General features: G+C 37.7%; 1 long non-coding RNA gene across 2 annotated transcripts; it reads right to left on the reverse strand.

Moving 5' to 3' along the window:
* Nucleotides 1–3,136: 3,136 nt before the first annotated feature.
* LOC107544083 (uncharacterized) lies at nt 3,137–10,681 on the reverse strand. 2 transcript variants are annotated; one of them, XR_015714005.1, is made up of 4 exons: nt 10,551–10,681; nt 8,380–8,425; nt 8,186–8,271; nt 3,137–3,509 (listed from the first exon to the last, which is right to left on the reverse strand). It is a non-coding gene; the product is annotated as an uncharacterized LOC107544083 (long non-coding RNA). The 2 variants fall into 2 exon arrangements; XR_015714006.1 differs by lacking the exon at nt 8,380–8,425 and having other exon boundaries at nt 3,413–3,509.
* Between the last annotated feature and the right edge of the window lie 4,383 nt (nt 10,682–15,064).

A 15,064-nucleotide genomic window follows, 5' to 3' on the forward strand; every position in this document is an offset into this window, starting at 1 on the left:
TGTATATGACAGATCCCTTGGGAACTACTTCTACTGACTTGAGCAATTCTCATTGTTAAAAAACAAATACTCCCTTGACACAGTTTATTACTATAGGTCATGTATAAAAGCACCTTGCTCATCCATGTTGCTGTGCCAGCTAAATTCTCCTCCTCCATCTACTCTGCCAAGCCATCTCTTCTTGGTTCTAAATTTACTTGTTTCAAGAAACCATCTGATGGAATTGGGTTATTAATAAAAATGCTTTTTACTTGCTTAGTGAGTTAGTGTCTACGAAACATGTTTATATATATTGTGTTGCTTTAAGCTTCATAACAACCTGCTATGGTAAGCGGAAGACATCTTATTATCCCTAAACAACTGAAGAAACGGGTTCAGGGAGTCCAAGTGCTCACATAAGATCGCACACCCCATGACTAATGAACCTGGGTGTTCTAACTCCAAGTTTGGCTTATTTTTTCCTTTCAAATTTTTTAGACTTTATTTTTTAGAACAGTTTTAGGTAAACAGCAAAACTGAGTTCACATATATAGCCCCTAAAAGTTTGGTTTTCTTTTCATTAAAATATGTTGCCTGATCCACATCACTTTATGGCCTTTATAAACTTGAAAAACTAATTCTAAATTCACCTAAAAGAATAAATTGGTGAAACTGGCTAAGATGCTTTGATGTAGGAAGTAACAAGAGGAGTTTTGCTGTACCAGATATTAAGATAGTAATAACTAACATTCAGTGCTTATTTGTGCTAGTAATATTTACAGCAACCCTAAAAGACAGCTACTATGATTATACCCATTTCACAGTTGAGGAAAGTGAGGCAAAGAAAAGTTAAGTGACTTTCCCAATGTCACATGAATGAATGGAGCTGGGATTTTAGCCCCAACAATTGGGCTTCAAGGCTCTTTCTAACACCATACCTTGCCTCTCTCATAGTATATAATCTGAATAATTAAAATAGCTGAAAACTTAATAGGCAGATTAATGGAATAGAACAGATAGCTCAAAAACAAAACCTAATGTATATAAGATTGAAGATATAATTAAATTGAAAACTCAAATCAATGGATAACAGAGAATATATTCAATACATGGATGGCGCCAGAGAGATAATAGTGTTGAGGTTAAATCCACAAGCTTTGGCATCAAACATAAGCTTACATAGCAGCTCACCCACTTAACTAGCTCTCTGACCTTGGCTTAACAACAGCGACTTACTCATGGAAGCATATAAATTGCTTCATGTAGTGCTTTACACAAAACAAGCACTCAATAAACACTGGCTGTTAGTATTAGCACCCAGTAAATACTAGCGATCATTATTATTGGCATAGGAGGAATAAAGCTAGAATCTCATCCCCTCCCACAACAAAATTTCCAGCTAAATGTAGAAAAAAGAAATAAAAAGTAGGGTAGGTCTACCTAACCTCAGAATGAGAAAAGATTTTTCCAGTTATAATAGGGAAAAAAATCTTAAAACAAAACATTGATAATTGTACAATAAGAAAAGTTAAAACACCTACATCTTAATCATAAAATTAAAAAGGAAACAATAAACTGGAGAAATAAATATTTACCACAAATAACAAAATACGTAAAAAAATTAAATGAAGCTCTAGCCAGTTTGCTGAGTGGTTAGAGAGTCCGCCTGTGGACTGAAGTGTCCCGGGTTTGATTCTGGCCACGGGACTGTACCTTGGCTGCAGGCTCATTCCCTGGCCCTGGTCAGGGCGCATGCGGGAGGGCGACCAATCGATGTGCCTCTCTCATATTGATGTTTCTCTCTCTCTCTCTTCCTTCCACTCTCTCTGGAAAGCAATGGAAAAAATACCCTCAGATGAGGATTAAAAGCAAAACAAAACAAAACAAACAACAACAACAAAAAACTTAAATGAACAGGTAAGAAAGACACCAAAACCCATAGGGGAAAAAGGTGCAGAGATCAGGAACACCTGGTTCACAGAAAAAATGTTTTTAAATATCAAAAAATACTTTAAAAGTTAAACCCCTCTAGTTAGTAAAGAAATAGACACTTAAGAGTATTCTTTGTCTATCAATTTATCAAAGTTGAATAATTTTAACAATTATATTCAGGGCTAAGAATGTTGAGATGGCCCCTCTCACATTGCTATGAGAGGCTAGCTGGCATGGTTTTCCCGTAAAGCAATTTGGCAGAAGCTCTCTAGAACTTTAAAAATGTTTATATCCTTTGACCAAGTTCTACTTCTAGGAATATAGCTTTAGGAAGGAATCAAAGAAATGAAAAATATTTATAGGACCATTGAACAAAGGTAAATATTCAATAATAGAATAGTTTAAAAATAATGGAATACCCATGCAATGGGATTAATTCAAAGCAGCCATTCAAAATCTTATTTCTGAAGAATTTAACAGCATGGGAAAATGCTCATGTGAAAGGAGAAAAAGCAGGACAAAAATGGCATTCGAAAGATAGTCTATATCTTAACAGATAATATATCAACAGATAAAATACATAACATTTAAATACACAGTACTTACTATATGTATGGGGGGGTGTATATATTGGAAAAAAGCTGGAAGGGTATACGTCAAAATGATAAAAACGGTATTCCCTTAGTGAAAAGGTTGTGTGTGTTTTCTTCTTGAACTTTTCTAAATTTTTGAAAAATTTAAGTACTAAGGATGCATTACATTTAAAATACACTCCTGCAAGTAGTAAGTGGTATTTTCACACAGTGGCAGGTGAAGAGCTGGTGTAGAAAGAAAGCGTGGTAGAAAGTGGGTAGACTTTGGAGTCAGATGGAGCTGGGTTTCAGTCCTGGCTTTGCCTTTGTCTTACTGTATGGCTGAATGAATTGCCAGTTTGTGTCACATTAGCTTCCTCATCTGTAACATGGAGATGATAATCGTACCTCTCTTGTGGTGTGTTATAAGGAGTATAGGTAACACATGTAAAGCATAAGGCCAACAGTCTAGTGCAGGGTATCTTGTCAATGCTTGCTGTGGTTATCATCACCTCCTAGTTCTTTGATCTGTCCTTTATTGATGGCTAATTTGCTGAGATGTTTAGTTTCCCATCTTACATAAAAACTGGGACTGGTTTTATGTTTCCTTAGAACAGTACTTTGCTTACAACTGACTACATCTTTTCTTCCTTCCCTCCTCTCCAACATTGTCACACATGATCCTGTACTGGTCATATGATAAGGCTGATTGATAGGACATGTATCATAGAGAGACCTTTCCATGAGTTACCAGGAAGAGAAGGGTCTGTGTGTGCATGTATTTTTTCATATTAAGGATACAATAGGCAAGGTGATAGGGAGGATGACTTGTCCAGGGTCACGTGGGCTCTATATCTCTTCTTGTCTATCTACTGTATCATATGCCTCATAAAAGTATATGATTCTGAAGACTTCAGAGGGCTCCCTACATTTGAATTATGGCTCCTTGCAGCTTCTTCACAGCAGTATGGAGCACTGTCTTCCATTTCAGAATTTCCAATTTTGAGTAAGGTTTTATGATCCAACCTAAACAAACAAACAAAAAAGACATTAACATAAAAGGATTATTGATTTCAAAATTTATACCATGTCAGTACTCATTGGGTAAATTCTGCCCAAAGTAGTCTACCAAAGCCTACTTGAAAAAGGAACCAAAATCAATTCATATTAAAGTGTAAGTAATTATCAGCTTAAGAATTATCTGTCCTCAAAGAGATTTGCTCCAAAATGGGACCAAGACTTTAACCCCAAGGAATTAAACCCTTCTGATGACATCTGAAGTATTAGAAGCCTTTCAAGAATCCCCACACACTCTGTAGACCTACAGATGAGGTTCTTCAGCATCCCCCCATCTCAGGACAGAATCCTGTGTACCAGAGAGAACATTTTATTGGTAGTCAGTAGAATTTGGTCCTGTTCCTGACTCTTCCACTAACCAGTTTGGGTACTCAGTATCTCTGGGCTTCAGATTTCTCATCTGCAAGAGAGAACTGAATGACATGATCTCTAAGGCCTTTCAATTCTAACATTCTCCCCTTGTAAAAGTCTACCCTTGTAGTGAACATACGGAAAGATTCACAGATGGCTTCAAGAATTTGGGGGAAGAGAAAAACTTGCCATTTCTTTATTCAGTCCTACCAAGTCTAGTCCATTCAATAAACCAGTAAATTACATACAGAATAAAAAAATTTTAAATAGAGATATGAAACGGGGGGGGGGGGGCATGGAATCTCACCACACAAGCAATGTTATCATTTTGGTGTAACTTTTCCAGGATTCTTTCCCTATGCATAGGTGTTTTAAAACACTAGTAATGAGAACGGGTATACTGTTTATTCTATCTTCAGGTCTTTTGCCTTAGCCTTGAGCTCTTCATTTGGCCATAACTCCAGGTGAAATTTTGAATCCATTTTTGTCTTCACCTCCATTCCCCACCCCAGCCCTGGGTTAAGGGCAGGATTTACCTTTTCTTCCAAAACAATGGATCTAGTTGACTTTTCTTACTTTGAGTTATCCCAATCCCATCCCATGCGACTCAGGTTGGGCTGACAATACTTCCTTGCAACCCATGAGCCAATGACCCAGGTTAGACCAATAATATTACTTTATCTCCCAGTCCACCATGTTTGGGCCATAGGGTGGGCACAAATGGAACTAATTAGAGTCATTGCCTGGGATTGAAACATGGACACTGGCAGGGGAGGGGGAGAGCACTTTCTTCCAAAGCAGTTAGCACAGGAATCTATGGTGGGTAGTGGCCATCTTTACCATGTGGAGTGAGCCTAACTGTAGAATTCAGTCAAACAGAGATGGAAAGAGAAGTCTCTGCCATATTAAGTCCCACATCTTGCCTTGGACACTGTTCCTGCAATTTTTCCTTTAATCTTCTGAGCTACCCTCTTGGACACAAGCAAATACTTCTCATTTCTTAAGCTCGTCTGAGTTGGGTTCTTGTGGCTTACTGCATAAAGATTCCTGGCTCATCCTCACTGGATCATGAGAACATTCTAACCTTAGACTGGAAGGACTAAACAAGCTCCATCACCAGTTTGCTTAGGATTAGATAACGTAATTTTTCCAGTCTCCCACTTTGAGATTTCAGTCTCTGCCCTTCAATTTCAAGGCCTTGCTTCTTGTTCACAAACTATCTGGTGGGCTGGCTACCTGCTTGCCATCCAATAGCTTGCTGGGGGATTTCCAGTCATTGGACTTTACGGACATATTTGTATTCCTGGACATTTCCATGCTGAATTCCCTGTTACCTTACGATTTACTTCATTCCTATATGCTGTTTTGCCATACCCACTGGCTTGTTCTTAGCATATGCCCCTGGGTCTCTTTCCTCAATATCTGTCCCATCCCAATGAGACAGTTCCAGTTTTAAATTTTGATCCCTCAACAAATCAATTTCAGAAGTATATGTAGGGAATTGGGAGGTGAGGAAGGAACACTTGACCCCTAAGCACATCATCTAAAAGCAGTTTTTAACAGTTTTAACCTTTCAATAGTTTTTAAGGTTGTTAGGACTATGATAAGGTCATGCATGACAAGCAAATCTAAGAGACCTATGGCAGTCAGCCCCAACTCCTACTCATTCCCTGAGCCACACAGCAATTAGCTATATTATGTTTGTGTCCCAAGGAATAACAAGTTTCCCTTTTCCTAACAACACATAGCTTATCCCTTTTATAACTTCATTCAGGTGTAGAGAGTTTTCTTTCTAGATTTGTGCAACCATAAACTTTCTTAGAAGGGTCTTCATTTATAACATGTAAACAATTTAAGAATCTATTTTTGCCTTTAACACAGAGCCTTGGTTCCAGTCCAGGATGGAAGGTTTTTGTACTAGAAGGGCCCTGGGGTGCTCTTCTAGGGGCATGTATGTCATTGTTACTTAAGCAGTTTTCTCAAAACCATGAAGAAAAAACTCACAGAGTAAAGGAGTAAAGAAACCAGGGAAAGCTGGGTTAGAGGAGGATACCTTTGAAAAGTCTGGCTTAAAATCTACGATTGTGGTACTAAAAGGATGGCTGGGAGAAAGGTCCCAAATTCAGTGAATGGAAGTGATTCTCACTCTAGAATGCTCATAAAATTGACCCTGATTTGGGTGGGTAAAGGAATCTTACCGTTTTCTAAACAGATGTTGGATGACAGTGAGAAGTGGATGACAAAAGGTACAGTACTATCCTGAGAGATCTGGGAATACTGCTTTTGGCTGACAACAGCTAGGAAAAAAGGAAAGAGGAGCAAGATGAGGAGAGAGGAAGGGGAAGAAAAAGAGCACTGTGCTAGATCATCAACAAAAAATCCGCTCTGGCCAGATTGGCTCAGTGGTTAGGAATCGGCCCGCAGACAAAGGGTTGCAGGTTCAATTCCCAGCCTAGGTCATGATGTGCACAAGAGGCAACCAATCAATGTGTGTCTCTCACATCAATGTTTCTCTCTCTCTCCCCCACCCTGTCCACTCTCTCTCTAAAGCCAATAATAAATAAACAAATAAATATAAAATAAAATCACACTGAAACATCACTACACATCTATAAGAATGGCTAAAATAAAAAATAATGATATCCACACACTGGTAAGGATGTGGAGAAATGGGATCGCTCATACATTGCTGATGGGAATATAAAAGAGTAAAGCTTCTCTAACAAATAGTTAAGCAGCCCTGGCCAGTGTTGCTAAGTGGTTAGAGCGCGTTAGCCCACACAAAGAAGGGTTATGGGTTCGATTCCCAGTCAAGGGCACGTGGTAGGGTTGCCAGTTTGATCCCTGGTCCTTGTCAGGGCATGCTTGGGAGGCAACCAATCAGTGTGTCTCTCACATTGATGTTTCTCTCTTTCTCTCTCTAATCTCCTCCCTCCCTTCCTTCCACTCTCTAAAAAAGAAAAATCAATGGATAAATATCCTCAGGTAAGGATTAACAAACAAACAAACAGTTTGGTAGTTTCATATAAAAGTAAACATGCAGCCTGGCTGGGCGTGGCTCAGCGGTTGAGCATCAACCTAGGATCCAGGAGATTGCCCTTCGATTGTCAGGGCTCAGGCCTGGGTTTCAGGCTCAATCCCCAGTAGGGGGCATGCAGGAGGCAGCTGATCAATGACTCTCTCATCAGTGATGTTTCTATCTCTCCCTCTCCCTTCCTCTCTCTGAAATCAATAAACATATATTTAAAATTTTTAAAAAGTAAACATGTAATTACCACATAGTCCAGCAACTGTTCTTCTGGGCATTTATCAAAGAGATAGCAAAACTTATATTTACACAAAAACCTGTACATAAATGTTTTAGCAGCTTTCACAATAGCCAAAAAGTGGAAGGGAGGGAGGGAAAAATCCAGATGTCCTTCAAGTACTGAATGGCTAAACAAACTGTGATACATACATATCATAGAATACTACTGAGTAATAAAAAGGAACAAACTACTGATACATACAGCCCAGATAAATCTCTAGAGAATTAAGCTAAACAGAATAAAGGCAATCACCAAAAGTTACACATTATATGATTCTATTTCATATAACATTCTTGAAATGACAAAAATATAGAAATGGGGAACACATTATGCCAATTCAAATACCTTTTGATCTAAAAAAGTTAGGGATAGAGAAGTGATCAAGCAGATAAAAAATCCTGCCCTCAAAGACCTGACACTCTCATGAGAAGAGAGAGGGCAAACAAATAAATAGGGATATCATTTACAATATTAGAAAGCGATTAAGTGCAACTGGGGACAGGGTAGAAATTTGAAATAGGATAATTAAGAAAAGTCTCATCACAGAGGTGATATTTAAATAAAGACACAGGGAAAGGGGAGTAAGCAATGCTGAAAGCAGAAGGAACACCTAGTGCAAATTCCCTAAGGTGAGAGAAAGAGAGAGTGAAAGACAGAGAGAGAGGGAGGGAGGGAGGGAGGGAGGGAGGGAGGGAGGGAGGGAGGGAGAGCTAGTAAGATGGGTTTGTTGTGGAATAGCAAAGAAAACAGATGACTGGTCCATTTGACCAATTATGCTTAAATTAACCACTGATCTGGCCAAAATAAAGTTCTCTGATTGACTTCATGGTCAGCTTTGACATGGTAATTCTGTGATGAAGTTTCTTGGGGGATAGGGAATAGGGAAGGCTTGATCTTGAGTACCTTATAAGCCTTTGAAAATGTAAAGTGATGCCAGCAATTGAAGAGTAATTCCAAATGTTTTACCTATGCTTAGCTCCTGAAGTGTATTCCAAATGGGGGAAATGGACATCGCATTCTCTCTTTTCCCATTTTTTCTTTTCTGGTGTCATCTAAAATAAAAGAAATATTTCTTTTTAAAAAGTACAGAAAAAACTGGTCAAAGTGAATTATTTTTTAAAAAGTAAACTACAATTTATGAGACTGAGCTATATTATTACCTGACCAAAGAAACAGATAGGCCCAATGTCCATTCTGCCATGAGACCTAAGAAGGAAAAGTTAGAAATCTGAAGACAAGTTATCATGTTGACAAGCAATATTTTAAACACTTGATGGTTTTAAAGTTTAGATGTTTTATTTCCAATGAGCTGTAAAAAAATTGGGGGGGAGGTGGAACACAACCATTCCTTTATCTCTATCTTCACTTAATTGGCTATGTACTTGACATAGATACTATCAAGATTTCATGCTACTGGCAAACAAAGCAGTATCATGTTGATGCCAAGTTTCTTAACCTTGGCACTATTGACATTTGGGTCAGATGATCCTTTGTGGTAAGGAGCTGCCTTGTGCATTGTAGAATGTTTAGCAGCATCTCTGGCCTATACCTACCAGATGCCAGTAGCATACCTTCTTACCCAGGTATGGCAACAAAAATATCTCCAGTCATTGCCAAATTTCTCCTGGGAATAAAAATTGTCCCTGCTTGAGAATGACTGTGCTGATGCAATAGCCACCTCCAACCAAAAAAAAGGTTTGATAGGAAAGAAATTGATGCCTATGAGAGTAATACTGCTAAAGGCAGGGTCATTAGAGCTATACCACTGAAAAATGTGTTCACTGGACCAGCAACATCTGCATCACCTGAGAGCTTGCTAGACATGCAAATTCCCACTCAGCCCTGATGTATCATAATGCGTCAGAATCTCCAGAGATGGCACCCAGAAACCTATGGTTGAACAAGCCCTCCACGTGATTCTGATGAATGTTACGTTTGGGAAGCACTGACCAAGGAGACACATTTTACCAAGCACGTTGTGAAAACCACAGGATTGTAACTGAAGGGGAAGTCTGGGGCGGGCTAAACCAAAGCTCATTGGCCTCAGGGGATTGCAATGAACAAAATGAGCACATATTGGAGGACTGGGCAGTAGCAACAATATCAAAGGACTGGGACACCTAGAGGACAGAGCATCATTAGCTAATAGCTAATAGCTAGTAGCTAATGATATTAATGATTATATTAATTTATTAATAAAACTATTATTAATATAGAAACTTTCTGAGGCTCAGACTTAACTAGCCCTTCCTAAAAGAGAAGTAGGAGAAGTTGTTTATAATGAGATTTGAGGGACACCAAAAAGCTCATTTTTATATCAATGTTTATCCACTATGTTGTATACCTGAAACTAATATGATATTGAATGTCAACTGTAATTGAAAAATTTTAAATTTTTAAAAACCAAAGCAAAGAAAAAAAGAAAGACTCATGGACACAGACAATAGTATGGTGATTGCCAGAGGAATGGGGGTGTGGGGGAAGGTAGAAGAGGGTAAAAGGGTGATAAATGGTGATGGAAGGAAACTTGACTTGGGGTGGTAACACACAATACAATATATAGATGATGTATTGTAGAACTGTATACCTGAAACCTGTTATTAACCAGTGTCACCCCAATAAATTCAATTTTTAAAAAAACAGTGGCAGTTCATCACAAGGTTAAAAATAAAACTGTCATATGACTCAGCACTTGTATTCAGAGATATATGCCCAAGAGAAATAAAAACATATTCATACCAAAACTTTTACAGGAACATTCATAGCACTATTCATTATATCCATAAAGTAGAAACAACCCAAATGTCTACTAATTGATGGATGGAAAATGTTCTTTAATTAAATAGTGGTAGTGGTTATACACTTTTAATTACTAAAACCCACAGAACTGTACACTTCAAAATGGTAAATTTTATTGCATGTAAATTATCAAATATTTTAAAAAGGAGTATCCAAGAGCCTCAGCCCATTCTAGCTTCCACCCACACCAACCTAGAAATGTCAACTCCCACAGATCAGGTCCTTGAAAGTATGAGTGCCTTAAAAGTACCTATTTTCTGTCCCACCAGGTGCTGCCAGTTAAGACCCAAAGAATATTAGATATCTATTGGTTCTGACCCCAAAATAACTTTATACCAGTGTTCCATTCAGAACTTCAAGACCAGTTGATTCCATTCATGTCTTTTATCTGTCATCTTCAGTGACTAGAAACATAAACTTGTAAAGAGAGTGGACAGAGCACCATGTCCTCTACATTCTGGAATTTTTACCAGTTAGACTGACTTTATGTGTCAGAAATCTGTTTTAACAATACAGAGATGTGATATCTTACATGTTCGGAGAAAGAGTGATTAGCTCAGGGTTTTCCAATTCAGTGGCTGAATAACATCATCAAAGGCTCAGCAATTTTCCATCCTTCTGTGTGCTTTAGATTTCATCCCCAGTGATCATTCTCAGACTTGAAAACATCTAAAAGAAAGTGGGCTATATTTTATTTTGTCTTTTTAAAAAAATATTTAGTAAACTTTTTCCAGAAGTTCTCAAAGGCTTTTCCTCGTGTCTCATTGACCAAAATTGCAACATGTCTATGTCTAAACAAACCACTGGGAAGAGGGATTGGAATTGTGTATTAGCTTAGACCAATCAGGAGGTACCCTTGATTTAAGGATAGGCTCCCCTGGTTGGGCATATGGTTAGGCAGAGAAGGGCTATGTGAGCAACAGAAAAACTAAAACCAAATTCAGGATAGGTATCCAAAAGTGTCTATTACAGGGATCCAATGTCCATGGTTTGCTTTTCATTCATTCATATTAAAGAAAAACTTCCCAGTTCACCAAGTCCTGCTCGCAAACCCATAGGTTACAGTCCGTTTTTCCACTCCATCATTTTAAAATATGAACCGGCAAGCAATGCTCATAAGACTTTAAGGAAAACCTGCAACATGGAAGTGAAAGATCATAAGAACTTCCGTTTTCAATTTTAATGTAGTAACTGATATTGGACACAAGACCTTCCACCAATGCAGTTACCAAACCTGGAAAAATAAAATAACTGTTTTTAGACATTGGTCAATAGGAAATATAGAACTGTAATCCCTAAGAGAAGAAAAAAAAAAAGAATAAATTTCACGATCACCATAGTTTTTCCCATAGGCACACTTTCCCGACCTCAGCACAGGGAAGGGCCAAGCAAAGCATGGTGGTGTCAATGAACTGAGGAGATAGAGATCAGATATCAGGTAGAAGGAAGCTGCACAGAGAAGTCTGCACAGGGAAAGACTCCACAAAACTAGACAGAGAACAACTTCTGGGGAGCTAGAGGCTGAACAATGACCAGAGATAGCACAGAAATGGGAGATTTGGTGTTACAACCAGCCACAGTGGAGAGATCTCAGTAACTAGCCCAGGAATCTAGTATACATCCCAGAAAGGCTGGGATTTAGGAATAGAGCTAATCTAGCACTACAACAGCACTATTAAAGATAAACAAATGTAATTTAAATTTTTCTTGTAACTTCTTGAAAAAAAGTAAAAAATAAACAGATAAAATTAGTAAAATAGTTTATTTAACCAAATATATCCAAAACAGTATCATATCAACATGTAACCAACATAAAAAATTATTAATGAGATGTTTCACAATCTTTTTTACGTACTAAGTCTGAAATTCAGTGTTCATTTTTCACTTACAGCATACTTCAATTGGGACTTGTCACATTTCAAGTGCTTAATAGCCCGACATGGCTAGTGGACAGTGGTGCCCAAGAGTAAAAGCTACTCTAGCTCTGTCCAAAAACAGCTTAAAAACAAAACTTGGAAGTATCACACTAAGATGCAAGTAAATTAACTGACTACTTGAACAATATTCAGTCCTCTATTAGAAAGACAATAAAAGTCACTGAAATAAGATTAAAAAATTGTTAGAAAGAAGAATTAGAAAATGTGACTCTTGAGCAGAAGAAAAAATTATGAACTACTATATAAATGTGTTTATTTTTTTTAATTTAATTTAATTTTTAAAAAATATATCTTTATTGATTTCAGAGAGAGGAAAGGAGAGAGATAGAAACATCAATGATGAGAGATTCATTGATCGAGCCTGCAACCTGGGCATGTGCCCTCACCAAGAATCGAACCCCAATCGCCTGGATCCCAGGTGGACGCTCAACCCCTGAGCCACGCCCGGCCAGGCAAAATGTGTTCAAATATTTAAAGGAAAACATAAATATAATAAAGGAATAAATAGAAAACTTCAACAGAGAAGTGGAAACTACAAAAAAGAAACAAATGAGAATTCTAGAACTGAAAAATAACAGGATCTGAAATGAAAAATTAACTGGATGGTTTGTCAGGAATTAGACATTAGAGAATAAAAACTAAGTGAAGTTGAAGGCAAAGCAATGGAAACCATCCAAACTGAAGCAAGAGAGAAAAAACAAAAACAAAAAACCCCAAAAAACACACAAAATCATCCAAGCCTCAGTGAATGTGGGACATTATCAAGTTGTCTGATTCAGTGTCTGGTGATGTCTAGCTTCCTGGTTCATTGATAGCTATCTTCTCATTGTTGTCCTCACATGGTGGAAGGGAGCAAGGAAACTCCGGGGTTTCTTCTGTAAGACTACTAATCCCATTCATGAGGGCTCTGCCCTCATTACCTAATCACTTCCTAACAGTTCCCCACCTCCAAATACCATCACATTGGGGGTTAGGTTTCAACATACGAATTTTGAGGGAGACACAAATATTCAGTCTATGGCACCATATAAACAAAAAAAAATCTGTGGGGTCCTTTATAATTTTTCAAGTGTAAAGGGGCTCTGAGACCAAAAGTTTGAGAACTTCTAACCTTTTTCCATATACAACCTCACTCACAATATATTCCTAGTTCACCTCTATGGTCAACACCAAAATAACCCTCATTTAATCAGTAGTGGGAACCATTATTAGAAGAGATGAGAAGAGGGAGCCTATAAATAGTACTGAGTGACATTTGTCTTCCAGTATGTAGCTCATATTTCTTTAGTGAACCTTTGATATTGATTTCTATGTAGCCCTGGCCGATAAACACTTGAAATCTCCATTTGGGTAATGATAGTCCTGACATCTTGGCCACAGGAATATTGCTTACAACCATATGTGTCTTTCTTAAAGTCTAGCCTAAATACATGGATGCTAAATAGAGATTATGGGGAAGGTAAAGAAGTTCTATTATTATCTAACTATTCTCCAGTTACAAAAGAAAATAATAATATATTATAAGATGAAAGGTAACTTAGAATATCTTTGGACAGAACTAAAATAGGGAAAGAATCACAGAAGAGAATGTGGTAAGAGAGCCACATTTAATTTCAAGAAAGGGGCTCTCCAGAACAGAAGAGGTGAGCATCACAAGAGTCATTGGGTTTGAAATAAAGGAGCCTTTGCTCCTTGAGCTGATGTCCAGAATAGTGCATCCCAATATCTTGTGAGAATCCTTTTTTTGGTGCCTTCTAACAAAATTGTTCTCACTAGTCACCACAGGGCTCCTAATGGCTAAAATCAATAGTCTAGTTTGAGACTTCATACTATTTGCTCTTTCTTCAACAGTTGATATAACAAACTTTTGTTTTGTACAACTTTTTCTCTCACTTCCATGTGATTATTCTCTAAAGCATTTTCTTCTTCTTGGTCTACCATTCCTTTGTAGCTTCCTTAACAGAAGTTCTCACCCTTGTTTCTTATAGACAAACAAACAAAACCCTAAAACATTAGTGTCCTTCTGGGTTGTGTTCTGTCTCTGGTTCTTCTTTCTTCTCCCTGAGCTATGTCATTCATAGCTTTCTACCACACCCAAGCAAGCCCTAATAATTCTCACTATCTCCAGATCCATGTTTCTCACTGACTACTAGATATCTTTGCCTGGATGCTCTGCAGGCATCTCAAACTTAAAATGCCCAAAGCTTATCTTCCCCTCCACCTCCTCCAAAACTTACTCCTCCTTTTCTATTCCCTATCTCATGAAGTGGTACCACTATCTAACCAGGAACACAGGCGAGAAACCTTGGTGTCATCCTCAACTCCTCCCTCTCCACACTCAATGGACCAGTAAGTTTTCTTAATTCTCCATTAGAAATGTTTCTGCAACCAATCTCTCCTCTCTAGCCCCCTAAGAGCCTTCACCTAAGTTTTTATCAATATTTTTATCAGTAACATCTTAGCAAATCTCCCCTACTACCGGGCTCTGCCATTTCCAATTCTTTCTCTAGAATAAAGAACATCTGACTTAGGGATTTCACTATTGAGAAAAGTTTTAAAAATGGTTTTGAGAACTGATATAATGTGGCCTTAAAAAAATTTTTTTTTTGGTCAGGGCACAAAAAAATCAACATCATCTACTTTCACTGCCATTTCATAATAATAATTTTAAAATACTGTTCAACTTCAAAAAGCAGAAAGTACCATATTCTCAGAATAGGAAACAGTTCTTTAAATAGACTTGGCTTTTTAAATGAACCACAGTTCTAGAATCTAGGCTGCCATTAGAGTCATTGTTCAAAAAGCAAAAATTCCTAATTTTCCCTAGCTTGAAAATGTTTGTATTATATAAACATTTAAATATATTCACATAATCTGCATGCATATCATTTTACTGTCTTTTCATAGATACATAGTATGCATTGTGTTGACATGCTATTGACATGTCTGTTGTGGCCTTCTATTTTAGGCATTTTCTCAATTTTAAAATTTAAATATCCTTTGACACATCACCTCAAAGCCTTACAATAAAAGCCACACTGTGTACAGTAACATAGAAGGCTTTTTACAACCTGGTCTTAATTTACTTATTCCTCAGCAAGAACTCCCC

The sequence above is a fragment of the Miniopterus natalensis genome, chromosome 2 (assembly GCF_054644295.1).
Source record: "Miniopterus natalensis isolate mMinNat1 chromosome 2, mMinNat1.hap1, whole genome shotgun sequence".
NCBI lineage: Eukaryota > Metazoa > Chordata > Mammalia > Chiroptera > Miniopteridae > Miniopterus > Miniopterus natalensis.